Consider the following 27381-nt stretch of genomic DNA (forward strand, 5'->3'; position numbering starts at 1 on the left):
TAACTGGCGTAGTTGAATATATCTGAAAAGTACACAGTTAAGTAGAAACCATAAAAATATCATTCAGCTTCCAGCAAGCCTTGCTGCAGTTGGCAAGGGTAACAACCACAGTTCAGCTTGGAAAAACCAAGGGGAAGGACATCAAACGCACAAGCGAATTAAGTGAGAAATTTCAAAGAGGCGGATGGAGGGCTTCACTGGACGTTATTAGAGTATGGGCAAAGAGGAGGGACCTTCAGACAGCCTGGAAGGCTACGCGCAGCTGAAGCATATAGGAAAAGCCACCGAGTGATGTGCTTTAGGCTATGTGCAAGAAAACCTTCCTGCTGTTAGATTTCATTCTTGCTAAGGGAATTGGAATTTGTCCAGCCCTTTACAAAAGAGCAAGGCTCTTCCAGCTAGAGAGAGGATCAGGGATGGAATTGCTGAACTACATTTCTGCCTTTGGAGCTGGCTATAACAGTGACAGCTGGCATAAAATTTTACTATGGGTTGCACATTTATGGTCTCAGATCTTATCAAAAAGTGATGGAAAATATTCTTTATAAAGCCTTGCTTGGGTTTTATTTATGAATACCAAAGGGCCAGATTCATAAAGTGAATTAGGGATGATGGCTCTTTTTGGGTGTAAGCAGATCCCCCGTCACTGAGCGTAAGGAAAAGGAGGAGAAGACATGCTGATGTAACTTATCAAATAGGTCCTATCAGGTTTGCTTCTGACTTGCAGTCTTCTCCCATATTTCTCCTCATTTTGCCTTCTGTCCTGTCTAGGATCCTCAGATGGCTGCTTTGAACAATACAGATGTTTCCTCTAAAAAGGGACTGAAACCAGGTCCTGGAGCTCTTATACTGACCAAGGAACTTACCTTTGTTTCCTACCTGCTCCACCCAGAGTGAAAGCTGGCATCTGAAATGTGGCCAACTCAGTCGGAAAGTCAACACACACAGAGAACTTGGCAGACATTATATGTATGGATATACAACAGAATAACTACCCACCCTGTACCAGAGCTCTATTGATGCCAGGGATCACACCTTTCTAATTCAAGGCCTGGAGAGTACAGCCCAAGAGTCATTTGGTTGGGAAACAGGAGAAGGTTATTACTCTTGAGGAACACAAGCAAGTCCAATTCCATCTGCACTGCTGCCTCTACACCACATGCAATAATTCACTAGACACAGGCTGCTGCATCACCTAAGGCAAACTGGCATTAGCTGCCTCACATCTGTGCAGCTGACACAGCATCTGTAAAGTGCTCTACAAATGTGCTGTGGCCTGTAGGAAAGCAGAGAATAGACTCTCTGAGGGCCCTCCTTGGTCTAGTATGTTGCTGCTTGTGGGAGCAGGAATCTTTCCAGCCCTGCTTCTTCCTCCTGAAGCACTTATAACACGATGGGCTTCTTTACCATTGAAGAAACAGAAATAAAGTTCTGAGCCTCTGGCTTTAGAGTTGTGTGTATCCTCACCCCCAAATTTCCCCTTACGTCCAGCTTCTCCTTTCACTGTGGCCCTGCACAACCACAGTCTTAAGACCCCTCAACCCACTGTGGACTGTCCCACATTGTTACCTTCTCCAAGTGCTTTACATATTTTTAAAAACGTCACCACATTCTGCTAGTTCAAAAAACACTAAGTCAATCTCAAAAAGAGAGAAATAAAGGAATTACCGGCAATCATAACAAAGACATGAAACTTCTGTTTCTGGTTGCCATCCATCATATTTTTAATCATATCATTTGTATTACAGATAAAGCTTTTATGAAGTTCTCGGACTTGGAAGTCAGTCCTTTCACTTGGACAATACCCTCAGACACATGAATTTTGGGATTGTCACGTGCAGGGACAGGAGATGGACTCAATGATCCTTGTGGGTCCCTTCCAACTGAGGACATTTATGATTCTATGAAAATACCTACATAAACAACAGGGGAGGGAGCCAAAAGCTGAAGACCTACTGAGAGAAAGAAAAGCATCTACTGAGAGAATGGACAATAGGGAAGACAGAAAAAGTAAGAGGCTCCTGAGGAAGCAGGACCCCTGTTTTACTCCCACACATGTGGAGAACCTGCAGTGCTACTAGATCAGGTATTTTGCCTCCTTTTTTAAAAAGAGACAAGCTAGGTGCTGTGGGTGTGGAAAAGAAATACAATATTGTTCTCCAAAGCCCAAGCGCCACCACAGCAAATCAAATTTTTCCAGTCAGCAGGACAATGTGTTTGATAAAATATTGTACGTGTTTGGGCAGCACAATCTGGACCAGTATGATGGGGAAAAAATGTAGGTAAGGGCATGCCACGGAAGTCAAGCTGGGTGGAAGCAAAGGAACTAAAGCATGGACTCTATTTCAGAGCAAAGAAATTATTAAGAAGCTTCTCAAAGGCAGTACTAGATACTCATCACATGCATTGTTTAAACATGAAGGGGAAAAAAGCATCAGTTAGCTATATCATGAGGGATATTTGTATGTTTACAAATGGGGAAGTGCTCTGATTGACAAGGCAGAACAGCAATAAGCCTTGCTTCATTACACCTGTGAGACCAAGAAGGGTTGTCTTATCTACTTTGTATCTTTAAGGCAGAAGCTGCCCAAACACTGCAGATGAGTAAGGAAGTATCCTTTTTCTGACGCTTATTTGGCATCTTCAGTCTCCCAAGATTTTATAGCAAAACAATTAATAAATCCCTGTGTTTTCATGAATTTTTACTTATTTTCACAGAACAATTCTGACAACTTTTCAGTTATTCTAACTTGGGGATAATGGGAAAAATATATTTTCAAAGTTTACTAGATGTCAACATTGTTACAGATTCTCTTTGCACTGCCCAAGTTTCTCATTTATTGTATTGACATGACTTTCATCTTCAATATCTCCTCTCGTCTCTCACACCCTGAACCTTTGGGCAACAGTCTGGTTGAACGGTAGATGAACCTTGTATCATGGTAACTTCCTTAAAGAAAAAACAATGTACTAAGATTAAAGTTTCGTATGCTTACTTAAGTATATTCAAACATGTTCTAACACCTGTCACAACATGACCGCCCAGCTGTATGACAAGCACAATCAGCATGCTTTCCAGACATAGTTCATAACAGAAGGGGAAATAACTCCCTGAAGATCTTGATCATTAGCTAACAATGCTAATATATACATATTATATACATATATATCTAAAATGCAAGTAGCAGCAAACACCACTTTCTTCCATACCTTCTATTTCTTCCTTCCTCCTTTTTTTATTCTATTTTCAGCGGCAGTCTTAGAAAATCAGACACCAAGCTCATCCTCTAAGACCTGACTAATCAAATAAGAAAACACACACATTAAAAGATAAGCAAACAATTGATATTTGTTTTCCTAGAAACCACCACAAAACAACCCAGGACAAACACCACGCATACAGCAGGTAAACCTTCATTCATCTTTTGTTTTTATAGACAAGTGAAAAGAATTTAAATCAACCAATGGTTCTTGTTCCATGTCACTTTCTAACTTTTTTTTTCTTTTTACTGTTTGTTGCGTACAAACCACAATACAAGTTATTTCAGTAGTGAAACTGAAATGTTTCATCACCCCCCCCCCCCCCCCCCAAAAAAAAAAAAATAAATCAACAACAGTGAATGTTTTCCAGTTTCACTTTTTTACTGGCTGCAACAGGCAATCAAAAAATATATCTTTGACAAAGGGACTTTTCACCCAAAAAGATATACCAGGCTATAATAATCAGCATGTATGCACCAATTTATTCCAAACCTGTAATAAGACTTATTGATGAGCACTGGTATTAGTATCCCCAAAATAAATATTGGCTTATAGCAGCATGCCTTCACTACCCACACACTCAGAGGAGCAAGACTGTTGGGCATGCAGCCATTTCTAAAATTGTATCAAAAGAGGTGCTTGAAAGAAAGCATGATTCACTACATGTTGGAGGAGTTACCCCACAGAAAGGAAGCGTGACCACAAGCTCCACAAGGCAGCAATGTAGCTGTTCCATCCCATTTCTTTCATCAGGACTATTACTGTGTAATCTAGAGGCGTCACTGAAAATGGACCACACTACGCTAAACACTTAGCACTTTACATACGTACAGAGAACCCAAAAGTCCTGGTACTGACATTAGCTAAACCCTGGAAAAGGAAACAAGAGCAAAAAGGGGTAGGTAATTCCTGGCCATAAAAGTGGCAAAGTTAGGACCAAAGCTCCAAACTCCTAATTTCCAGCTCAAGATTTAATTAGTCTCAACAACAAGAGCTTTCAGATTGTAAAAACAATCTAACCAACAGCAAGAGTCAAGAACATAGGTTACATTTGCAGAAGTGACCTGAAACCCCAGTGTTCAGCATCCCAAATACTGAAGAGTCAAACTGAAATCAAGATGACCAGGAACCATAACTATTTAAAAAAAAAAAAAGGATATAGCTGACATTTGTTTCTAAATAGCCAATGGTCTTCTAGAGTGAGCTTCTCATTTAAGCATCCGTTTTGTGATTAAGGAGCACAAATGAAGAAAAAGACCATCCCCAGCAAACTACTTGTCATTTTAGATTAACTGCCAGTGAATCATAACCCAGGAGTGTGATGACAGAAAATATTTTGATGTGTACTTCACTTGCTTGAAGGCTGCCAAACTTTAAGCAAATTTAACACAGATTTTCCTCTTTAGGAGAAGAGCTTCATGCCTTTTAATCAGAAGCATTTGATTTTTTTTTTGTTTGAAGTTTTTGAGGTTTCTTTTAAGCATATGCCTTTTTCTTTTCTGGTTTTTGTAATGTGATAGAAATCCTAATCCTGCAAACAGTATGGTATAGGAATAGTTTCATACATTTTTTATTCTGCCAAACTCCTACACAGTTTTGATCCAAATACAGCCAAGGAACACACTTCTGCGCACACTGAAGAAATAACAGATTCAGGCTGGCTCACACCTTAAGTGGGGTGAATATTGGTGGGGAAGGGGAGGAGACAAGCTACTAAACTTCCATTTATCTATCTGAACATAGCATTCAAATCTTCAAAGGAAAGATATAATTCCTTCTGCTAAGCAGCCCAAATATTTGCCCCTCCCTTTCTGAACGTGGACAATCATGCCACGCAGAGCTACTTACTATGAGATCTGACAGTCATGGAAAGGAAGCATTTGCAGTCATGCAGACCATACCTTGGAGTCAGAAGCCTTTAGCGTGACTGCATGGCTTGGGGTGTGCTATTTGCAGCATTCCTCAGTGCTGAGAATCTTTGTAATTAGAGAATTAGCAAAAATCTGTATTAATATAGAAGTAATAAATCCCAAAACACTGAAAACATGCAGAACTTAAGTGTATGCGGGAAGGCCAGAATACAGAGGAGAAAATCTTGCTGGAAAAGAGTCTAAATTTCAGTGCTATCTACAATAACAACAAACCAACAAAAAAACTCCACACACCAAAAAGAATTCCACCAACAAATAAAAAAACCCTAAATGTCTAATTATTTAACAGCAAGCATTTACTTTGCCCGACAGAAATCAGTGCCTGAAACTGTAAAGCGACAGGGCTCAGAGTGTGGTCAATCCCAGGATTCATTGGTTTCCTTTGGTTTTTTTAACACAGTGAAACTGGATGCCTCAAGACCTGCCCAGAGATTTGCAAGAAAAAAAAGAGACAGGTATTCTTATATGAAGTAATGTTATTATAACAAACCCTGGAAAAAATACCCTGAGCTCATTCAGTACTTTTTCAATTGAAGTTTATGGCTGGGTTGTCAAAGATAAATACATAAAAATAAGAACCACACCAATGTTTAAATTATACCATAGAAAGTTAGTCATTCTATTGCAGTACTGTTTTAGGCACATACATTGTAGAATGAAAATTTCAGGGAACTTAATTATGTCAATATTTACCCCAAAAGCCTCTTAGCAAGCTGTATTTGTTTTGAAGAAAGCAAACAACTAATATTTTGGAAACAGTATTGCCTTCAAGGAGTAGAGGATTTTTTTCTTCCCTTTTCCTGTAGAAGAGGCATCTGGTGGTGACAAGAAAGGCCAACTGCAGTGAGACACAGCCCTCTTGCAGAGACTTGTTAGAGAGCAGTATAAATTCAGCAAAGAACCCTGACAGTTCACTGTCCCCCAAAAAAATTCCTTCAAAGCCTCTTCCCAGACAGATTTCTGGGGAACGGCACAGTGACAAAACCATCTTGTTTTGACAAAACAAGCCTGACTTTTATTTGAGAGTCCAGAAATAATCTAGATATACTCTATAAGGAGTGAAGGAAAACAAGTATAAAAAGGGGGAGGCAGCTCAAAATGTTCCTTTTGAAATGGCCAGGAGGAGCTCTCTGAACTTTACAAAATAGACCCATTCCCATTTATCTCTTAGAAAATATTTGTATAAACTGACATCCTCAAAGTCTCTTTCATCTAGTGATACCGTTGGATAGGAAGACACCTTCCTTCCCACCCTGAACTGAAACACTGGGGTTGGTAGGATGTTTAACAACGACTATGAAGCAAAACTGTGAAATATATGATCTGTTTAAGAGACTGGCCAAGCTGAAAACTATCTCCCTGTTGGTTGGTATTGTATGGAAGAGGGAAAATAAAAAAAAGGTGACCAATGCCTGGGACTGTCCGGAGCCAGGCAGGCAGAATTTTGCCCTTTCAATTTACCTAATGGCAAGGCGTTAGCTGTATTTCTTCAAAGGATCTACACTTACACACTCCTCTTCCATAAGAAAAAATGGATAACATTTTCTTCCTATGAAGAAAAGTCAGTGTCTCTAGACTTGTGTAATAACTCACTGACACCTAATATCCATGCCAGAGCTCAGAAAAGTCTCTTCCAAGTAAAAGTGGTTGCAAAGTCTTTGCTAGGCTACTACACCCTTAAATCCTGCTGTTCCTCTGCTTCTCAAGCCAAGTCCATGCAGCTTTAAAGTCCTTTGTTCTTACATCATTACACAGATCAACTCATTCTCTCTACCTCATTTTTAAATATTTTTTTTTTCTTTTTAACTTTACCTTATCTTCTCTATTTTTTCATTTTAGAAATGTTTCCTTGTCTGGGCTACTCCACTGTGAATTCTTCTGACTCAAGCAAAATATTTACGGCTTTAAATATTCTCTGACATCCAGCACCACAGGCCATACCCATGGCCGTAGGCTTTCCGCTAGCTCGAATCAGGCTTGTTACATCAATGCAGCATAAGCCTCAGATCAAGGATTCCCAATCTCTTTGTAGTCAAAGCTTGCTTGAGGTGACTGGAAATTATCTGTGTCCCACTGGGTTAAGCTCTTCCTTGTCTGCTTTGGCTGCAGAGAGTTCCTAACCTCCCACTCCCTCCAGAGCAGCTCCTCCTTCCTCACCTCTCTCTTCCCAGCACCTACATTGAGCCTGTGCTCAACAGATGTTTTACATCCAACTGATGTCCAGAGCTAGGCACAGGTTCTGCTCTGCAGTCCTCCATCCAAAGGAACACTTACCCTCTTGGGAGACATTGGTCATCTCATTTTTTTCAGTCTGAATGCAAACAGTGTTGCCAGAAAACTCAGTCTGACCAGCCTTTCCCTTGCACTGCTTCTTTACATCTCCAGGCATTTCACCTGCCCAAAACACGACATATATAGACACAGAAGCTGCTGGACACTGAGCAGCTGTGTGAGTTTTTAGTGGGCAGGGGTGCAAAGATGTCTCCTTTCAAAAGGTTCTTAGTGAAAATCAGGGTCTACCAAAGCACTGTGCAATATTATGCCATTAACAGCAAGATCTACCGAGTTCTGGGTAGTCCAAATATTCCCATAAACTTTTCATATGGTTTACTAAAAAACAAACCACTGATGAGCAATAACCTACATTGGTTGGTAAGGATGCAGAGATGTTTGCTCCACGTGGATTTCCCCCGTTTCACCTGCAGGTTCCCTGTTAGCCCCTTACCTTACTTCCCATCCTCATTCCAACATTTTTACATGCATTAAATTTTTGTTACTTCAAGCTGATTTTCCTTTTAGAGCAACACAATTTTTACAGTTGCCACTGCATGCTTGATTAAATTACAGTTTTTAAATTCATATCTTTGATGATCTCAGATTTTAACAGTTCCTTGCCTGTAACCCTCTCTCAGATTTCATATTTTCTACTACGCACCACAGAAACCCAAAATCTGGTCAGTCATCCTGAGTAGGACTGGCCCCACAAGAGGGTAGGCAGCACTTCAACTTCACAGATGTGTCACAGACCTCTAGGAGAGTGGTCCTATGAATTTTAAAGCATTGATCTGCAAGGTGTAGTATAAGATGACACACCTTGATGCACTCTTCAAATGTTAGAAAATGTAAACTGTTCTTGAATATGAAGAGATATCTGTCCAGATAACACAAAGCTATTTATAATGCTTTAACTAGTGACAGAAGCAGTGGTCTTATTCATGGTCGCAAATCACTGTTTACACACACTGTGTAAATACTTTTTGAAGAATTTTTGGCAGGGATTTTCAGAGGAACCTGCAGGGGTTTTGTTGCAATAGACCACCTCCCTCAAACAGCAACATTAACTTTCAACTTAATCAGAGTTGTGGTCAGTTGGAAACTAGGCATTATTCCTACTTTCAGAGTTTCAACAGGAAAAACACCCTTTTGACTTATTCCTGTAAGGAAACAATGATTTTCCGTGGGAGAAAAAAATTACAAAGCAAGAAAATACAGAAGAAAGGGAAACTTCAGCCATTTGGCATGAACAACTTGGCAACATTTGCCTTTTGGAGTGAAAATGGCTTCAATCCCTCACTTTCTAAGAAATTCTATTTGTCCTTCTCTTCAAAAGCAGCCATAAATATTTGCAAAGCCACACTGATAACCTCATGGAAAACCCTCAGCAGAATTCTCCTCAGCTAGATACTAACACAGCACCTGAGAATGGGAAGACAGATAAAGGATGGGCTGCTACTTACCATACCATCCAAATCTCTCTCTCACTTGGATCCATCAGTCCTTCTGCAGCATAGTCTTGTACTCAGTCTGGAGTCTTTGCAACGTGGTCAATCCTTCTGCTTTGACCATCAGAGTACGTAGCACAAAGACTGCTCATTTAGACTAAGCCAACACTTTAGTGCAGCACTGCATGAAAAAAACTTCCTGATAAGCGTCAGCGTTTAAGGTTTAAATGTCACTGCCTAATTGTTTACTTGTAGTTAGTTTTTCTTCTTTTCAGGTTTGTTTCTGAGAAATTCGGGAGCTCTAGATTAAAGGAAGTGGGCAGTACTTTATCATTTCAAGACAACTTTTCTTGTACAGCAGTTCTTTTGTCCATACCCTGTCAGGGTACCCTTGTTCCCTGTCATCATCACTTTCACTAACAGAGAAGAGGGGACAAAAAGTGTGGCACCTCAGTTTCCCAAAACTCCTCTAACACAAAATCAGAAACAGCTGACAAGCAGGCCGAACGACAGATTTGTACCAAAGCACTTTGGGCTATAACTACAGCACAGAGTTGGCTGTGATGTCCCCAGCTAGAACTTCTATGTCATATTTACCTTAATGCTACCCTAAAATAATCCTTTCTTAAAAGGAACAAGATCTTATTGGATTTGTAGGGAGAAAGAACCAGTCTGCCCTTACCTTACAGCATCATGGCTGTGCACATGAGTTAGTGTTACTTGTTGACAGTTTGGCACCTGAAGGGCAAAGTTGTTGCTCAAGCAATTCACAATAAGTCTCCTATTTCAATACTGCTTTAAAGGGTCTCCCTTATTTCTTGGATTAACACCACAAAGTTTATTGTGTAAATCAATTTTTATTAATGCTTTATATAAGTCTATTAAGGAAAAAACCAAAAATTTAACTAGAAATACCTTGTGAAAGAAAAGCAAACCACTAATGTGAAAAATAATTTAAAATTATTATCTAAATCACCTTAATAGGCAAAACAGAAAACTGGATATACATACATTTGATACCGTTTAGCTATCCACCAATGCAAATACACTATGCTTAGAGTACAGAAATTTAAAACAAAATAAAACATGGCTTCTTAGAGGGACAAATGTTTACTTTATTCTTAATGAAAAAGCTAGAACCAAGACCTTGCGCCATACTTGGCATCCAAATATCCCCCCACCCTTTTTAAAGGTTCCAACTTTTTATGTGAGTAGGAAAACAATTATTGTTACACTGTGGCCTTGCATGCTGCAAATTCAGCATATCAGCTGCTGGTGGGGTGTGGGGGAGAAAGCAATGCACTCTTCTGCTTCAGCTTCTCCTAAATGCAATACTCCTGAGGAGCCACAGAGCTTACGGAAGAACTCCGGGTTCAGGTCGACAGATTTTGCTAACTCTTCCCATGCTGGCTATGGATGCTGTTTGCTCCAGCTTCCAAGCCCGCCCCCTTCTCAGTGGCAGCTGCACCCCAGCAGCAGGACAGGGGGACACCCCCTTCTTAGCTGCCACAAACCCCATCCCCTATTCTTTTCACGCACCAGCTACTTAATGCTGACATCTGCATGTCTGAAAGGAAGGGGCTGCTATAAACATGGTCTATTTCTACTGATATGTGGTGGGATTCACAGGCCTGACAAACCCACTTAGGGTTGAAGACTTCCTCCAAACCCCTGTGTATTTAAGAATCCAATCCCTTTTGAAGGATGGCTGCCAGAGGATAAAGGCTGGCTGCATTTTGCATTCCTCAGGTATTTAATGCACGGTTGCAGATTTCCTGAACAGAACAAAGCAGGCTTACTTGTTTGTTTGAAGAAAAAGAGCACACAAATGTTGTGGTTTACAAGGCAGGCCACATGTCAAACATTCACAAAGAGCGGCATAATAAAAAGCAGGTGCTATGACAAGCTTCTAAACTTGCCATACAAGAACCAGCAATGATTTATTTATAACTACAGTTCAACCCACTTAGGTTGTTTTCCAGAAAGCGTTTCATCTGTTGGTCTAGCATATGCCTTAAACCAAGCACTTTTTCTTCTTATCATCTCTGTTTCAGTGGCTGTTCTCACACTCTGAAGGTCCAGTTCTGCATTTGCTTTGGAGCAGGAGAGAGAGAGAAGCACCACAGACAAAAAGGAGTGCATTGCACTTGGTACAGCCAAGATGAGCAGAAGGTGCTCCAAGAAATGAAGGATAAAGAGGCACAAAATATTCTGGCCCTGCAGCCCATAAGAGATTAACAAAGCCAACAATAAAATTTAGAAACACTGAAATATTCTGTTATCACTACAAAACAATGAAGTAAGAGGCCTCTGTGTTCTGTGAACTTTCTGTTGAATCATTTCAACTCTTTCCCCAATTTGAGATCAATGGTGCTAAAATGCTGCAATTTTTTGACACATCAAATCCAGCTCCTTTTGTCATTGTTTTTTTAATTGACTGCGATTTCAAAACCGCACTTTGCAGCCCTGCTAAGCACCTTCTAGTTTACGTTGAAACAAAGGTGAAAAACTGACCTCATTTAAGTGCCTAACGTGAGACCTGAGCTCCTCTGAACATGGTCCCCGCCCCGTGCCTGGCCATAACCCTTTTCAGGATGGCCTAAATAAAATGAGTGATATTACTTTCACCTAAGTTTAAACATCTCAGCCCGTCACTTTACAACCACTGTAATAGAACCAGACAGATCAGCCTCCAAAGGTGGTGCACTGATTACACAGAAGGCTTCAGTCAGTAGTTTGGATTATTTAAACATTGACAAGTTAGCACACAGGGATCCCACCTCACACCTTTGGGGTAGATGAAGATTACGCGGCTGCTCCAAGAGCAGAAAATTGAATCCATGAGTACACAACTCAGCTTTGAAATCAAGAGTTTCCCAGTGCTCAGTTGCAGTAGCCCACAAAAGGCAATTAGGGAGTACAGAGGACAGAGTCCATCCAGAGGACAACACAGCATTCCCCACAAAAACACCTATGTGTTTGCCTGTCTAATGAGGAGTGGCAGCATCCTACTATCAGAGAACTGCTGTCACAATAATGAGACAAGCAAACAGAGACAGAGGTCTTTTCCAGAAAGTAATCAGCTTTTAAAATTACACAACACTTTCTAGTTCAGTTTATTTCTACATTTACAAGCTGACGAGGCTATAAATTTGAAGAGAAGTCTCTTCCATCCTACTTTGATAAATAGATTGCAGACAGTATGACAGCCTTTTTAAATTAAGGACCTGACTTTCATCAAGAGATATTTTGCAGAAATATTCCCCTCAGCAAACTTAACCTGAACTTTCCTAATCATAAGCAGAAAGCCATGCAGCCATCCTTCAGGAAGTATTTGTTATGTCCAAAACATTTTTTTTTCCTGCAGTAATTCCTAGCATAGATTCATTCCCTTGCTAGTGATGATTAAATTTCAGCTATTACTTGTGGGGTTTGGGTCACAGTCCTTAGACTGCCCGCCTTCAAGCAGCATTTTTTGTTGTAGATCCATTAGACAATGAGTCAATGCTACTTCCGTCTGCTGAGATATTTCCTTAGGTACACACTTTGAGACAATAAAGGGTTATGGAAATAGAGTTTATGGCAGATGCAACTGGCAGATGCTTCATAGCTTTGGAAATAACAACTCTTTTTTGCAGCATGAAAATGAGAAGCAGTACCACACCCCAAGATTTTAAGAGCAAGCTAGATACATAAATCAACCAAATGGATTAGGTGACTCTAAGATGTTAGCAAGTGCCACACTACTGTTTATCCAGATGCCAGACTATCAAAGGCTTGGCAGCATAAGACTGCAGATATAGCAGTTCATATGGGACATATTCCACCTCCTCCCAAAGCATCCACCCATGGTCCAACAACAGCAACAGAGCAACATCAAGAGGAGCTGAAGAATGTGACAAATCAGTTGAGAGTGTTAGCTTGCTTTCAGAGGTCATCCCCATTTTTGGTTTGGATCCCAGAGTGCTTTCGGTGAGCATGAAAGATTCATTTTGGCTGGAACCACCCCAGACGCACAGTGTGCTCAATGCCAACTGGAGATAACAGGCATCCAAACCAGCCAGCAAGCCACATCACTGCAAAGTCCTTCAGTACATATTGAACATGCATACTCCAGTAAAAGTGCTGGAACCTTCACATTTGCTGTAAACTTCCATTCCCCAATTCTTCACAACTTGCTGTTTTGTCTTTCACCAAGACACCTCTGGCCTCAACATCCTGACTAACAGCTACAAGCTCAAGAAATAAGTGGTAACAAGTACCAAGTTAGTTACTCTAAAGATGTTTATTTAAGCCTGAAAGGCACTAGCTTGACAGTCGGTTCAACTCCCTGCTCAACCATAAGCTTTCTTTTTTGAGGGTAGGAGGTAAGTTGCTCAGGAGACCTGGGAATTGCTGTGATCAACACAGCAACGCTGGGGCTGTAGGGACAAGGAGGGCAGAAGCCAGAACCATGAGGGGATGGAAGTACCTTTCTGACAGAGTGACAGTCTAACAGAGAGCACACGTCTTTGGAGCAGGGAGATCTGTGGACTGTCCTCTGCCAAGCTGACTCTACCCACCAACAAGTGCTCTCCACTCTGGCCTGGTAACCCTGGCATTATTTTCTGCTCAGACATTTTGTGAGAAAGAACAACTTATTCCCACCATAAAATGCCTTAGCTGCCAGGCTATTGCTTGTTCTGCTGGGAGATGTGAAATGTTTAAACAATTCGAACCTTCTAAGCAAAGCTGGGCATCAAACCCTTCTCTCCCCACACCCCAAATGCACTGTCTAGGCAGTGGGCCACTGTACTGCCATTCAATAGCTTTTGAACATAAGCTTCTCCACCCCCTTCAATCTCTTCTCGGACCCTCAAAACACAGGTTGATAAATGCCTAGGCAGGGATGTCAAGCTGAAAACAGCTGCCCATTTCCTGTGCCCAGGTGGGATGAAGACAGCAATGAAAATACACAGGACTTAAGATGCAAAGGCAGTCTGGGCACTTATAATATTCAGTAGGAGGCTTGTGGCCTGCACTGTGATTTAGCCATAGAGGTGCACTTAGACAATACTGACTGCTGAAATCAGCAGTGGCTGAGGAATATCCTCTTAAGCCTCTTCGTGCTTCAGTTTGCTAAGTATAATACAGAGAATAGTACTTTCCTGCCTCACAGCGTTGTTTGCAAGGACAAAAGAAACCTATGCAGCTCAATTCTGTGTGTTACAGTACCAAAGACTGATTTGAAGAGTCAATCACTCCAAACATTTTTCACCGAAAGCATCCACTCTCAAAAGAAAAAATGAGCCACATACATTTTACATCAGCTTGTGCATGAAGAAAGACAGGCTTAGTGAATGGAGACACTTCACACTGAAACATACAAATTGGCTCATTGGCGGAGTGAGGGGGATGAAAATAACTCTCAGAGTTAAGGAATGACCCCTAGGCCAGTCTAGGACAGGAAGTGTCATCCAGTCCGCAAAAGTAGCACCTGCGTCTTCAAAAAAGTGAGAGAGTCCTTTTACCAGCAGAAGCTAAAAGCATATTTCACCCAATATCTCAAAGCTAAATGCATTTTGGAGGGGAAAATATGATGACTGAAAGGAACCCCTGGAGGACTACAAGTCTTCAGGTGTAAGAGCTGGGATCCTCTTCCAAGAGCTCCCTGCATAAAGCAAGTCTGAGACGTAGGGCATGCAGGAGGACACAATCTCTCATGAAGAGTCCAAAAGGAACTCTTCCAAGTACAAGGAGAGACACTTTGTAGATCAGTGAATTTATATCAAGTGTGTTTTTCTTTCATGCCTTTATGTATAATTTCTTTAGGGGTTCATATCTTGGATCTAGTTTGTAAGCTGGGTTTCATTTGGGATGTTTTATGTTCTTTTATTTCCAGCTTCACCTCACCTAATCAGAATTGAAGGGAATTTCTGATACCTGGCTAGCGTCAAGACAGGACATGAAAACCCTTAAACCCAGGTATTAGTGCAACAGTTGCACATCTCTTCTGCACATTGCTCCACAGTATGAAAATGGTAACCATCTGTGCCAACCCAGAAGCTGTATAGGTTAATTTGGTATCGATGGGAGAGCAGGAAGTGCCTGCCAGTGGTCCAAGATAGAACACGAAAGCCCTCTGATATGGGGTAAAGCAACGAGACCACACCTGAATCCCAGGGAACCATTTGCAACAGTACACAGTTTACTGAAAGATAAAGCTATTGGGCTTGCACAGTTCTGGCTTAGAGAATCAATTTGCAACTTATAAGCCTCAGCTCCATGGTTTCTGTCTTGCAGTGTGAGAATTTGTTTCTATCAAGTTTGCTATAAATTTTTAGCAGGAGCCTTAACTTCTCTCACCAAGGGCTCAGACTCACAAACAAGTTACTAGGGAGCAACAGCTACTGCATGTCGAATAACCAAGTGTACTTAGAGCCTTCTTCCATCCAGCTACTTTGAAAGCTCCCGAACTTGCCAAGATACATTTGGCCAGTCGTGCCTTAACTTGTTGATACCCTCAACACTTGATTGTAGCACTTCAGTCCCGGAAAAGCTCATCCAGCTCTGATGTTGAACTTAAACTTCAAGAATTATCCCAGTGCTCTTTCTGTTTACAAATTATACTTGACACACGATGTTACAATTTCCAGGCTAAGTGTTTCTTTTTGGTATTCACAAATAGTCTTAAAAGCTTCACAGTTATATCTGTAATGGCACCATCACATCCTGACAGAATCATCAGCTCAGAACCATCCTCTCCCAGTGGTAAATGAATAGTATATTCCTATAGCAGGGCATCAGATTCTTTAGAGGGAAAAGCAGTATTAATGTGTTTTTTGCTTCTTTAAATACAGCTAACCAGAGGGAAATGAAAAACAGACTGCTGTGGCTGCACAGTCAAATGTTTGAAAGAAGAGCAGCAATATCCTAGTTTATGCAAATTGTTTTGTCCTATAGGTTGTTCGTATATGCTTCATTTCATCTTTGTATTCTCTTTACTTATGTTACACAACCAGGCTTGAGTAAAACGGTATTGTGCACCATAATCAGGTAACAACAATTGTATAGGATGAGTAAGAGGAGTAATGAGCACGAGCCCAGATGCAGGTTAATACATATTAAAAACTTACTGAATTTTAGGTATTATAGAAGTCCCAGCCGTCATACATGTACACACAAAAAGGGCATAATCCAATCCTTCATGCACAGAGGAACTTCCATTTCCCCTTTCACTTGGAAGAAGTTATTTTTGTATTAATTGCTGAGCTCTAATCAGGAGGCTCAGACATACCAGTAACCTATTGCACAAATTTTGTGTAAATACATTAGGATTATTATTGCATTTGCATGACTGTTGTCACAGAGTTTTGATGTTTATAATTGAGACGTGCTTTCTCTGACTATATTTTAACAAGATTTATGAATAAATACCACAGTAAGAAGTTTGCAACATCTGAATGAGGCTTGCTCAGAATCATTATGACAGCATTTACTTTATCAGAGTCACTGGAAAATACTTTTATCTCTGGTTACATGACAAGGAGCAAAAATTCAATCTGTGTCTGGTGCGTAGGCTGATTGCTATCCCTTTAATAGTCTGTATTGTTAACAGTTGTAGAGCTTGAGCTCTTTGAAAGCATTTTTCCTCCATAATGGAACATAAAATCTTACCACCACCACCAGATTTAACTACTTGTTTCCCTTTCAATGAAGATGCATTCTTCTAGGGAAGTATCATGGTTTAACCCCAGCTGGCAACTAAGCCCCACCCACCCACTTCCTCACTCCGCCCTGGTGGGACGGGGGAGAGAACTGGAAAGGGTACAAGTGAGAAAACTCATGGATTGAGATAAAGACAATTTAACAGGTAAAGCAAAAACTGCGCGCGCAAGCAAAGCAAAACAAGGAATTAATTCACTCCATCCCATGGGCAGGCAGGTGTTCAGCCATCTCCAGGAAAGCAGGGCTCCATCACACGTAACGGTTACTTGGGAAGACAAATGCCATCACTCCAAATGTCCCCCTTTTCTTTTCTTCCCCCAGCTGTGTATGCTGAGCATGACGCCATATGGTGTGGGATGTCCCTTTGGTCAGTTGGGCTCAGCTGTCCCGGCTGTGCCCCCTCCCAGCTCCTTGTGCACCCGGCTGAGCACGGGGAGCTGGAAAAGTCCTTGACTAATGCAAGCGCTACTTAGCGACAACTAAAAGATTCCCACGTTATCAACACTGGGTTTAGCACAAATCCAAAACATAGCCCATACTAGCTACTGTGAAGAAAACTAACTCTATCCCAGACAAAATGAGCACAGAAGCTAAATCCCAGCATGCTCTTTCCGAAACAGACCTGCATACAGATGCTGTCCATCTTAAATCAAGTGACATATAAACTTAATGGGCAAAGGTGTTACTGAAAATAGTAATCACAGCCAGCAAAATTACCCACACACCACAAACAACCACAACAGCAGCAACAAAAAAAGAAACCTAACAGAAAAAGGATAATGGCCAAGTTGTAAATCTCCTTAGTTACCAACAGAGGAAAATATATTCCAACATCATTATATCACATGCATATACTTTTTAATTATTTACAGAAAACATACCTTTCCTACAACATTGTTAGTTCTACCATCAGCATATTAACTTGTCCTGTTCAGTGTTGCGTGAGATGGTAAACCTCATTGCAATGAATGACCAGGGCAAAGTTACAGTAAAAATTATTGCCAAACTTTATACCATACCATTTGATGTCCAGCATGAGTGCAATGCAGTTTAATATTTTCAGAATTCAAAAAAAAAAAAGAAATCAAGTGAGTACACTCATCATTCTCTTCCTGTCATAGTTTGAGAAATTTCATTTTTATTTGCAGCTCTCAAAATCCAGTCTAAAGAATAAGGACCTGCTGCTTGCTGATGCATGAAAGGCCAGTGATGCGCTCTCATGGCTAATGAACTCTGCTTGGGAGGAAGATTAAAAAAAAACTTCATTAGGACTTTTTTGCATGCTGGAGCATCTTAGTACAATGCTTTCAGGTTAACTCCATAGCATCACACACTCAGAAGAACTAGAAATCTTTCTACAGCTGTTGCTATCAGGAACACACCAACTCTTTCCAGCAAAATGAACTATCAGTGTTTAAGCATTCAGCCCAACAACTCAACTACCTAGTGAAGTTCTGTGCTAAGAGACCCACTGGAGAAGGTGGGGGAAGCAGACAAGGGCACTTACTGCGTTCTTGTTATCATCAATTGTATGGTTTTATATTATTATTATAAACAATATGCCAGCTGTATTTAGTGGCAATATTTTTATTAATTATTGTTCAGGGAACTCATTTAATTCTGAAAGAACAGATGTTGCTCCATTAAAGTAAACCACAGCATCTCTTTTGAGGGAATAAATGATGTTTACTAACCTGAGACTGGTTTCGTGAGAACATTTATGCCTTTATTACTTCACTGGTACAAAAAAAAAGCCTTATACCAATGGAATTAAACAAAGAAATATTACGCGACAATAAAAGGCAGAGTTAATTTTCTGTGTATGTTTCTTCAGTGAAGCTGAAGACCAAGAACTCCATTATGGAGTTTGCATGACAATAATATGAATTTTTCAACATTTAATTAGGTATACTCTTTTTTTTTTTGCCAAGACTGAATCCTCTTAATTCAGATGTCTATAGTTTAAATTTGTACACATATGTACGTATTTTGAATACTTATCACACTTAATTTTTCCTACAGCTGATCTTGGTCATCCTTTAGGAAAAAGCACAGTGAAAGGAATTTGTGTATACATCACATATATAACATGTAAATTCAAATCTAACAGTCAAATGTTCATTGAAAAAGGTTGCAGAACAAAAACACAGGCTGAGATTAGAGATGTGCATTGGCACAAACTGTTACCACATGCTGTATGTAGGGACGTGGGCAAAGCTGCTGTTAAATCCCCAAATTAAGCCAAAGCTTTCCAAACCTGGAAAGGAGCTGCATCAATTCAGGGATACTCATCATTTCACACATTTCTCTCTGTGCTGTCATGGGGGTTGAGCACCCTACTCAGGTAATCATGGTCCTTATAACCCTGGGGTAGCTTCCACAGCCACAGCTCACAGCTGTTGAATATGGGCAGTCCCATCCATCTATCATCTCCCAGCACAGGCAACTTATCAACTCATCCTTTAAAGTACCAAAGAGGGAACAGACTCCCACTGACATGACAAGAGCCAATGCAAAGGGAGGCCTTCCCATCAGCAGACAGCCAGACCTGCTTATCTTGCGTTGGCCACTATCACTTCTCCTTTCCCGCAAACAGGAAGAGTGCATTATACATACTGTACATGCTCATTTTCAGCTCATCATCACTATTCTACACACCCAAAGTCACTGACCTTCTGGTTAAGCATCTTTAAACAAAATGCGTGGGCATTTGACTGTAATAGAAACAAAGTTTAGAGTTGGTGATAGACATTAAAAAAGAAAAAAGAAGTACCAGAAGCTGACTGAGGCCACATACAAATATGCAGAGGTGCAAGCACAAGTCATGAAAGTCTGCAACATTACCATCCACAAATACGTACCAGACTTGCATCCTTTACTAGTTAATCACAGGGAAACTATATAATAGAGATGGATTGCTGCACTGCCTTGGCTTTCCACAGAGTTACGTACAACTGCAAAGAGACAGCCAGAAACTACTGGCAGTGAACAACCTAACTTCCACAAAAATAACCTCTGAAATGCAGATATGCACCTATTTTTTTCCCCAAGCCCATGATTTATTTATTCCACATCCGCTTTGGACTGCTATCCGAATTGCCTGGAGCTATAAACTGCCACAGGCGTGATTCTTGTTCATGTGAGTCAGGACAGCAACAGCCACCAAGATCCCCAGTTAAACAGGGATTTGGTTTACGGAACTTTGGCAGAGAACGTGCAGAAGGAACAAAGATGAGAACTTCAACCGTGTGTCCCAGGGTCATATGCAGGAACAGCTGTCCATGTGCTGCACGTCTTCAAAGCATCTCCTGTGCACATGGCTGAAGAGGTTTCCAACCCAACCAGTACTTTCCTGTGAGCCTGAGACCATTTTGATGTGGCATCACCAGCAAATCATCTCACCAATGGACTTCTATTCTTTCCCACACTATTTCTCTCCCCTGTACATGCCACATCTTCAGCCTCTGAGGTCCAAAACTGTATGCTTAGGAAAATCATGGTTTCAGGGGTGCTTCTTATCCTTTCACAAATGGGTTTAGCCAAACAGCTTGCACCTTCAGCTCAGATGTTTTGCTGGGCATACATACCCTTAGGAAGTGGAAAACACCAGGAATGCAGCACAGCCAGAGCCATGTGGCGCTGCACAGAGGACAGTGAGCTCACTAGGACCATGGAGCAGGAGAGAAGCCTATGGGGAAGCAACAAGCATGAAACCAGTCAAAGCCTCCAAAAATATGAAGAAAATTAAGCCTCTGCTTCCAGAGCAGTCTGGGCCAATCTAATCGCTTGCTGCCACAGTACTGCTTTTTTTGTCCTTCACAGACTGTGGCCCTGCACAGCCTCTGTGCCAGCAGTGGCCTTCCTCCAAAAACTGTACCGAGCCGTTTCAGCTTGCTAAGCTGGCAGAAAGTAAGTCACTGCATCATCTAGGGAGAAGGTATTGTTCTCTCCCTCCCATGTAGGTTCCCACCAGAAAGTCTGCCTTCTGATGAGCAGGAGCGGCCCCACATCCATCCCTCAGACCCTGTGAAGAGCTTCCCAGGCTGAACTCCCAGGTCTCTAAGTAAGTTACATGAGAATGATTGGAGAAAATAGAATTTCATTTTCTCCTCATTTCTCAGAGTAAGAGGATAATAAAAGTCCCTTTTGAAATCTGGTTACTCATATTTTACACTAGTATTGGAGTATCACGGTTGGATCACTGGACAAACCCTTCTAGAAGCAACCAAGCAGCTTAGGTTTTTTAGATAGTTTTTCGATTAAAGGCCATACGTCCATCACTGAGAGCATCCACAGTAATCTCCAAGCTCCTCAAGACTAACAATCCCCCCTTTAGAGTTCAGGGGATCTCCTTCATCCTGTGACTCCTCTAAAACTCACAGGGAACAGAAAGCAGCTGGGATTTCATACAGCACTGGCACCTTTACTGAAGGATGCTTCTCTCTCTCCATTCACACACTGAACCCACCTTCCTTTTTCTCTTCCATACAAGATATCATTTCACATAAGCAGAACAACTCACCCAGCTATCGATTATCTCTCGTCAGCTCTTGCTTAAAAGAGGAGAAATCAGCATGCCAAAGCAACAACAGCTCTGCTTTGGGTAGAGACTTCAGATGCTGCTTAGGTAAGATCTGTGTTAGGAGTTCAAGAGGTTTCCTACCCAAGACTTCCCTTGAGAGGGGCTTTATCTCTCCCTGACATAGTTTACAGAGTAAAGAGGAATGTTTCTACATACAAGTCTACCCAGATAAATGTGAGCCTGAAAGCAGGAATTCAAGTTACTGGCCTGGGACCGTCTGGGCAAAAAGAAAACATCCTAGTTCCTCCTCCCTCAGCACCCTGGTAGTGAGAAACAAAATGATGACAAAAAGCTGCACAAGCCACCTGCATTGCAATGTAAGTACATTTGACAGCAAAATGAATGCATCAAATCCAATGTTTGTGCATCAAATCCAAAGCCTTTTACTGCCTTTTTTTTAATAATACAGTTTGGATACCTCAGGCCTGAGTTGCAGATGGACAGTGTGCTGTAGAGCTGGTTGTACTAACCTTGACCCAGCTTTCTCTAACTTATCTTGATCTGAGTTCAGGCCTCTGTTGAGTACACAAGCAAAGCTTGGTCAGTCTCACATTAATTAATACCTGCAACATGTGACTGCAAAATTGCTTTAGACATGCCTAACACCTAATCCCATAGAAAGGTAAGAGCTGTTAAAGCATGGATTGCTCTAACAGTTTAAAATCGTTGTGCAAAGTAATTAAAAACATCATTGTACATCCAATTGTTAAGACACCTCATTAATTCCTCAATACTCTATGTCACTTTCTTGGGATCAAGTACCAGATGGGTTAAGCTTCCACACAGAGGAAATTCAGTTTCAAAACAAAATCAACCTACAATAGTTATTCCCCATAATGACTGCAAATACTTAATTACAGAGTACCAAGCAACCTTCATGTTCCTTCCCTCTACCCACCTTATCAAATAAATTAATTCCTATTTCTCTGCTCCCCTGCGGATCTTCTGCAGTGTTTTCCTCTTGGAAGCACACATCCAGTACCCAGTAAAGGGAATAGCTGCAGCCAGATATATTATGGCTGTCAGAGAAATTTGTACAATTGAGACTATTATTTTGAAAGTTAGATATCAATGTGGATTTAATTTTATGCTTGATTTTCCAATTCTAGATATCTGGCCACGTACAAGTACTGACTTCACTCTGCTACAAGGGATTCAACAATGCGTCTACGAGAAACAACATTAGTCATATCCTGAATTGTTTGCAGTCTAAGGTTTGAGGGCCTTGTCTATAAATAGGAGTACCATGGACAGACTTCTTCACAGGCAAGCAGACATTTTTAAGCACTAAAATACAGCATTAAGAACCTATAGTGTCACAGACATACTAAACCCACCTAGCTAGCTACTTTATCAGCCCTTCTTTTAAAAGCTACACTAGATTCACTACTTGCACAGATCTGCAACTTTCAATTAGAGGTACAGATTTTCCATCAACTGTGAAATCCCTGTAAAATTTAACGTGACGGTAGGGGGAAAGGGAAGAACCAAGTCAGCATGTAGTTCAGAGACTCCACTCCCGTGAAATCCCTACTTGGAAACAGATCTAGCACCAGACTCCAGTGAAAATCATTGCACTTACTCCACCACCCAGCACCAGCTGGATCTGTTCTGAGCCAAGGCAAAAAAAAAGTAATGTTTTGTGACAGAAAGAAAATCCCATTACTACAAAGTCAAAAGTGAAACGTGCCATTGCAGTTTCATGCAAAGATAGACTGCCAAATGATTTTGTCAAATATTTTTTAAGATGCCCTGGAAGTTTTTCCATGTAATAGCAATTTCTCTGATTAAAGGCAGCATTATGTTAAGAGTCATACAACAGTCTTATTCTGACCCTGGGTAATAGATCTGAAAAGGCTTCATCAAAAATTTGCAGTTGTTGGGGAAATGGTTGGTTGCATGGGTTTAGTGTTTAGGTATGACCCCCAGGGTAAGAGATGCATGTGTTTCGGATCAGATCTCTCCTTGGAATCCACTGTGCTACAGAAACAAAATTTTTCTCTACAGCTATCACTGAAATCATTCATCAAACCCTATAAACTGTCAGAATGTGTAGAAGAAGCTCCTACGGCAAAATAAGTTTAGGAGTCTTGTTCAGGTGTGTTTCACTATTCATCCAGACAGGCAATCATTAAAACTGGAAGGCTAGGCAATACAGGTTTCTACTGTGGATGAAGTAAAGTACACATTGTAAACAAAAAGGTGTATTTCAAGGGACTGGAAAATGCCACGTGAGTAGCCTTAAAGTAATTTTCAAAGAGTTCAGATGTGGAAGGACCTACCTTCCAAACAGATCACCACTTTGAATCATAGAATTGTTAAGGTTGGAAAAGACCCTTAAGATCATCGAGTCCAACCGCTAACCTACCACTGCCAACTCCACCACTAAACCATATCCTCAAGCACCACATCTACCCTTCTTTTAAATACCTCCAGGGATGGAGACCCCACCACCTCCCTGGGCAGCCTGTTCCAATGCCTGACAACCCACAGTGCACTCTACCATATTCCCAGCCCTATCTGCAGGAGCCCACAGAAGTCATATCCCAGTAGCTTCATAATCACAGAATCACAGAATAGTTTGGGTTGGAAGGGACCTTGAAGAACATCCAGTTCCAACTCCCCTGCCATGGGCAGGGGTACCTTCCACTAGATCAGGTTGCTCAAAGCCCTGTCCAACCTGGCCTCGAATGCTGCCAGGGATGGGGTATCCACAACTTCTCTGGGCAACCTGCTCCAGTGCTTCACCACCCTCATAGTGAAGAATTTCTTCCTTATATCTAATCTAAATCTACCCCCTTCCAGTTTAAAGCCATTACCCCTTGTTCTATTTAGCAGGACCTGTAGTGATAGTTCCTCTCCAGCTTTCTTGTCGGCCCCCTTCAGGTACTGGAATGCTGCTATAAGGTCTCCCTGCAGCCTTCTCTTCTCCAGGCTGAACAACCCCAACTCTCTCAGCCTGTCCTCATAGGAGAGGTGCTCCAGCACTCAAATCATCTTTGTGGCCCTTCTCTGGACTCGTTCCCACAGGTCCACATCCTTCTTGTGTTGGGGGTCCCAGAGCTGAACAAAGTACTCCAGGTGGGGTCTCACAAGAGTGAAGTAGGGGAGGAGAATCACCTCCCTCGACCTGCTGGTTACACTTCTTTTGATGCAGTCCAGGATACGGCTGGCTTTCCAGGCTGCGCATGGGATGCAACACATCTTAAACTAATTTTTATTCTGACTTTTGCTTTGCTAGTTCATATCCAACACGGACTCTACACACTATAAAATGTTTATCATGCATCTTACAGGGGACAATTCACTATATGCAGTGTTTTGAGGGAGACCTTTACTGGAGGGATGAATGCCACACTGGATAGGGGAAACAGCTTCAGGAACACAGGACACAGTTCATCTCATGGGAACGCTTTGCTTGCAAGAAAGGTGACACAAGGACAACTTGAAGATTGGTTATAAATATTCCAGAACAAGCCATGAACACTTCAGACAACACAGCTGGCATGCCTCTTCAGGGAAGAGGTCACTATGGATATACAGCTCTTTGATATATCAAAGTTATTATTTTGCACTATGTAGTACTTACTGACATCAGACATTTGAGTCCTTTTGAAAGGAGATGAGAAGACAAGTAAGACTAGAGGAAACAGACACAAGGCAGATTGGGAGAGACAGGACAGTCTATCACTGGTTTTATCCCATATGTTCACTTACCCAAATCAGCTCGTGGAGGTGAAGTGACAATAAAGGAAAAGAATGGTTATGCACTCCTCAGCAAAACTCAAATGTCTAAAGCCTTCTGGGTTTATTTCCCAATAGAGAGAATACATGCTCAATGGAATTAGGAAAAGTGCGAGAAAGCTACATGCAGATATTTTACTGGGGAAAATCAGACAACTAATAAATACTACATAACATTCCAGTAAGGTTTGGGGTCCTTACTACGCCTTCAGATGTTAAGACCTCTGAAAAAATTATGTATATGCAAATTCAGTCAACTCTGACATTAAATCAAAAGGTGCAAAGTTTAGCGAGAATGTGTTAATAAACCTTAAGTTAATGCAGAAAAATTCCCCACCTATGAAAAAAGTTTTGATAGTAAATAATATCTCTACCTCAAAACATTATATGAATATGGAATAACCATATTTGTTTTCATAAGAAAATACAAGCCAATATTCCACTTGGTGACCCTCACTAATAGTAACAGCTCTCCCCAAACTGACAGGAGGCAGAGATTTCACTGAACATTTTCCTATCCAGAGCTCTTTGCAGAGAAGGAAGGTGCTGTCCTCTCAGCAGTCATCAGCTGCTCCAGTTTGAACCTTTTCTTCCTCTCCCTGAGATCCACAAGAGCTTTATTTCATTATACAAATGAACAATTAAAGATGACTAGATTTCCTAAACAACTAGAATATCCAGCTTTAGACATTCCAGTCATTTTGAAAGAGACTGATCTTAGAAAGGCTGTATTCTCCAAGCATTCAAGACAAAGGGTAAAGACTGTGGCTAAGCTTGCAAGATGAAAGAGGAACAAGAGTACAAAAAGGAGGTTAGTGTCTCTGGAACAATATATGACAGACCTCTTTATCTGTAGTCAAGTTTTTCAATCAATTAGCTATGTTCCTAGAAAAATGTAGTGTCTTTCCTTAGACTTTAAGCTACAAATGCAGGCACAAAATCATACATACTTCCAGCATGCACCTTCTGCACGATGCTCATATCTGGACTGCTGCCCTGCCCATTAACATCTCCATTTCTCAGCGCTACAGAACAAATGGGGAAGAACAAAACATGAAGACTTGCTTTTACATCTTGATTTTCACTCTTCTTTGGGGACATGGAAGTAAGTAGACATTAATTTCTTGGTTCCATATTTTTAGTACATAGCTGTTGGAGAAAAGAGTGGGTAGAAAAAGGAGAATATTTCAGGTAAACAAAGAAAGCAGTCCACGAAATAGGAAAAAAGGATCTAAAGGTTCTGTGCCAGAAGGACAGAGTGGGAAAAGACATTTCAAAGGAGTAACAGAACCCTCGCTGATAAAAGCTTCTGAGCAAGAGGCAGCAGGGGCCTCTGACAGCTTCTTCCAGGGAAGTGCTCGCACCAGCCAAACTTGGCTGACCACCTCAGCTGACACAGCCTGTTGGCTCATCATCTAGTGTTTTTTCTGGAAGCTTAGGGGTAGAGGCAGAGATCAGGGTTCCTTCAGAGTCCTCTTCAAAGAGGAAACTGAGCATATTTCAAAACACTATAGAGGAGCCACACCCTACCTTAGCCACACAAAGACCAAAGGCAGTGCAGTCAACTAACCAAACTGAGTGACTAAAATTAGAGATGTAGACAGATCCTCCAGTGAAATTGCCCACAGTGATAGCTACCCAAACACGGGGGAAAAAAAAGATGAAGAAAATACAAATTATTTTCCTTTACTCCATTTACCTCTGCTAAGAGATTTTAGAAGGGCCAAGTATAACCTCTGAGTGAACAGTGGCTAGGGTATGGTGGGTTTCCTTGTGGCCATTCCAGTCCATTTTAAGTTAGAAAGCTTTTTCCTCATACCTACATGAACTAAGAAGCACTGGGAAGACCAGTCTCTCTCTCACAGAGTATCTATAACAGATTACATATGCTTGCTGGGAAAAAGGAATTGTTGATCCTTCCTTAGACGGGAAATTGGTTTAGGTGACCTTTTGATAATGCTGTCCATAAACCTTTCTGCAAGACTTGAGCTTGTAGATCTTCTAAGTATTTAAGCTACAAATTCAGAACACAAAAAAGCCCATTCAGAAGAAGAAATCGGATCTCTTGCACAGCATTTTACTTCATTAGATCTCAAAGTACCTTACACAAGGCTGACATGAATATCTCCATTCTGCAAACTTGTTATTGTAACTTTCTTAACTTTAGACAAACTCAAGTGTGAGAAGAGCTGCAAGCGCCAGGTAGTGAGCTACCTCTCAAACCAAGATCAACCTGCCAGAAGTCATGTCAATACTGGATCAAGGACATGTTGACACACTTCTTCAGGTTGAAAAAAATTTAGCCTCCAACCTCAATCAGCACTGGAGTCAAGACCCATAAAAAGCAGGCATTTTATGATGTGAATATCCCTACAGTAGAAAAAACAGTGCATTGAAACCTTGCCAGCCGACTCATCACATGGACACGGGTTTG

The sequence above is a fragment of the Phalacrocorax carbo genome, chromosome 4 (assembly GCF_963921805.1).
Source record: "Phalacrocorax carbo chromosome 4, bPhaCar2.1, whole genome shotgun sequence".
NCBI classification, from domain to species: Eukaryota; Metazoa; Chordata; class Aves; order Suliformes; family Phalacrocoracidae; genus Phalacrocorax; species Phalacrocorax carbo.